Source organism: Mustela erminea, chromosome 4, assembly GCF_009829155.1.
Source record: "Mustela erminea isolate mMusErm1 chromosome 4, mMusErm1.Pri, whole genome shotgun sequence".
Classification (NCBI taxonomy): domain Eukaryota; kingdom Metazoa; phylum Chordata; class Mammalia; order Carnivora; family Mustelidae; genus Mustela; species Mustela erminea.
Genome location: NC_045617.1, coordinates 115,009,508 through 115,013,341, shown reverse-complemented (window position 1 = coordinate 115,013,341; position 3,834 = coordinate 115,009,508).

Sequence of the window (3,834 nt, the reverse complement as noted above, 5' to 3'; positions counted from 1 at the left end):
TTATTCTCCTGTTCAGCTTTCTTCAAAATGCCACAGCAATACACACTTTAATTACAAGAAGTGGTGCAGATTTGTATGTTAACTTGCATATGGCTTTCTATTCTCCGCATATTTATATGCAGGAATCCCAAAGGCCTCAAGCAGGAATGTGTGGCTGCCTGTGCACAGTTAAATGGCAAACATTCTTCAAATGTCTGTCAACCCTGCCCCTTTCCCCTCTGTCTTCTAATCTTAAACCACCCACTGTCCTTGTTGCTAGACTCACCCTCTTCCAACCCTCGGCAGGACAGCACACTTGTATCACAGTGCTTCTTATACTTGACTGTGCATGCAAATCATTCCTGCTTGCTAAAACCCAAAGTCGGATTCAGCAGGTTTGGGATGGAGCCTGAGATGGCCCTTTTAACAAACTCCCAGATGACACTCCTTGCTCTGCTCTAGACACCGTACTTAGAGCAGCAAAGCTCTACGGCAAGAGTCTATAGACTTGCTGTAAGGGACATGATAGTAAAATTTTAGGCTCTGGAGGCAACAGTTTCTGTCCAACTATTCGATTCTGCCATTGTAGCATGAAATCAGACTAACAGGTAACTTCGTGGGTGTGGTTATGTTCCAATAAAACTTTATTTAGGCACTGAAATGTGAACGTCATAGAATATTTCATGTTATGGAATTTTATTCTTCTTTTGACTTTTCCCCCTATCTTTTTATTTAATCACTTCTTAGAGGTTTTTTTTTTTTTTTTTTTGAGATTTTATGTATTTATTTGAGAGAGAGAGAGAACATGAGAGGGGAGAGGTCAGAGAGAGAAGCAGACTGCCCCCTGAGCAGGGAGCCTAATGTGGGACTTGATCCCAGGACTCCAGGATCACGACCCAAGCTAAAGGCAGATGCTTAACCAACTGAGCCACCCACACGCCCCACTTCTTAAAGATTTATTCCTTTGACAGAGGCAGAGATCGCACAAGCAGGGGAGCAGCAGAGGGAGAGAGAGAAGCAGTCTCCCCGCTGAGCAGGGAGCCCACTGTGGGGCTCAATCCCAGGACCACAAGATCATGGCCTGAGACAAAGGCAGACGCTTAATCAACTGAGCCACCCAAGCACTCCTCCCCTCCCCTCTAAAAATGTAAACATTGTTCTTACCATGAGGGCTGTATAAAAATAGGCAGTGGGCTGGATTTGGCTGGTGCATCATACTTCATCAATACCTGCTCTTAAGAGAAAATCTGGGGGACACAGACCCACGTGTGGATACCTGCTTAGCCTTTTACTAACTCTTTCACTCAACCAGGCACCTGATCTCTCGGTCTCATTTTATAATACTGTTAAGTGAGAACAGTAACTCTTTTCTCTTAGGACTGTTGGCCAAGCCTGGTGCCTGGCACAGATCAGGCCCCCAATAAGCAGGAAACCAATTTTACTATTGGCATTTCCCGGCTAACTTACTTAAACATTATTTTCCTCAGGTTATTCACCTTATAAAACCCTCAGCAGCTCCTTATTTGCTACTGGGTCAAGTTTATACTTCTGTGGACCTTCGCGGCTCTCCATGATCTAAGCTCACTCCCTTCCCCATTTTATTCCCTGAGACTTCCCATTCTCAGCTTAATCAAGCAGCTCTCCCACTGTTTCTGGCCTAAGGTGACACTTATCCTCCCTGAAATAGTTTTGCTTCTCCACTTTGCTTATTATAAACTAAGCATCTAGAACTCAGTTCAGTTCTGTCTCCTCCAAAAAACTGACCTTAGGATTATGATTGTTTTCCACAGTCCATTTCCTGCACACAGCCCCCCATACCATATCTTGTGAATTTGGCTAGTAATTATTTAAATAGCATTTGCCCTGTCAAGTCAGCAAAGTACGTCCATGTTGGTACTTTTTAGAAGACCTCAAGATAACTCTTAGTCGTATTTGTCCATTTTAATTTGGGAATCAACTTTATTTCCAAGAAGATCATCCATAAGACCATTCATGCATTTATTCAACAAATATCTGTTTACTATTTAAGAGCATCTGTTAAGAATCCAACACTATTTTAGGCAGTTCTTTCTGCCCACGGGTCCCGTCCCTGTGCTTTAATAAAATCACCTTTTTGCACACACAAACAAAAATCAAATACTACACTAGGCTCTCAGGATACAAAGGTTTATTTTGTTTTGTTTTTTATTTTATTTATTTGACAGAGATCACAAGTAGGCAGAGAGGCAGGCAGAGAGAGAGAGGAGGAAGCAGGCTCCCTGCTGAGCAGAGAGCCCGATGTGGGGCTCAATCCCAGGACCCTGGGATCACGACCTGAGCTGAAGGCAGAGGCTTTAACCCACTGAGCCACCCAGGCACCCCTGTTTGTTAAGATTTATTTATTTGTCAGCGAGAGAGTGCATACAAGCAGGGGGAGTGGCAGACAGAGGGAGACAAGAAGCAGGCCACCCACTGGGCAAGGAACCCCATGTGGGACTCCATCACAGGACCCTGGGACCATGACCTAAGCTGAAGGCAGATGCTTAACTGACTGAGCCACCCAGATGTCCCAGGATACAAAGGTTATTACGTGACAAATTTCAAAGCAATTTCTTTGTCAAAAATCACTTAAATAATTTAAAAACTGATAGTTTTTGACAAAGCAGAACTAATGTCGAATACTTTTTATTTACTGATTAGATGTAGCTTTCTCAAATCTTGGTATCAAAACTTCCTGGGGTATTTGATTGAAATGCAGATTTGGGTCCCATCCCAGAGATCTTGATTTATTAGTTCTTGGAACATATGTTTACCTAAACCATTTGGATATTTGGATAGGTCACAGAGTAAGAAACACTGAGAGATATCTCTCCCCTTTTATAGGAGGAGAAAAAGATGGTTTTACCTGTAATCATTGATTAAAACCCAGGATCTGAATCACAAATTCCAAATGTCTGGTGGCACTTTTCTATAGGCCTAGTTTTTTTGTTTTTTTTTTTGTTTGTTTTCATTTTTTACACATAAGCGCTAGGCCCAACGTGGGGCTTAAATTCATGAACTAAAGATCAACACTCAAGAGTTGCATGTTCTACCCACTGAGCCAGCCAGGCACCCCTCTGTAAGCCTAATTTTGAAAAGACCCATTCCCATTTTCTAACTTCAGGAGAGCACCCTCTTTTCTACTCTTAACCAAATTCAAATAATCATTGACATTACTGAGTTTGACTATAAATCTTGAGAAGATTTATAATGGATTATTAAAAGGGATAGATTACAGGCACATTTTTTTTTAAATTTAGTGATTACTTGTCCCTGATGAACTCAATGACTCATACTGCAGGGGGCACCTGGGTGCTCAGTCGGTTAAGTGTCTGCCTTTGGCTCAGGTTATAATCTCAGGGTCATAGGATCGAGCCCCTCATGGGAGGGGGTGGGTCGATTACTTCACTAGTGCTAATCAGTTAATTCCAGATTGACTAGTTAAAGGTCACATTCTGGAGGAGAGGCTGAAACTGTAATTAAGTTAGGTATTAAGTCTTGGTTTGTTGGTGTGGGTCTTACCACAAGTGACTCCATTTTGGATCTGTTGTTTCTTTTTTAATACTATTCATCGACCTCCAACATCCTGGCCAACTGATTGTCTTTCTTGTTTTAGAATGCCTCCATTAACAGGAAATTCATTCCCTCTTGGAGGAATCCATCCCATTTTTTCAAGAACATTGATTTCAGTATTTTGAAGATTTTTACAACAGATGTAACTATTCTTCACCATGATAATTATCATTCCTTTCCACCCTCTCAAATATATCACGAAATTTCAGATACATACTGTCTTTGCATTTTCCTGATTGACAAATAAGTCACAGAAGGGAAATG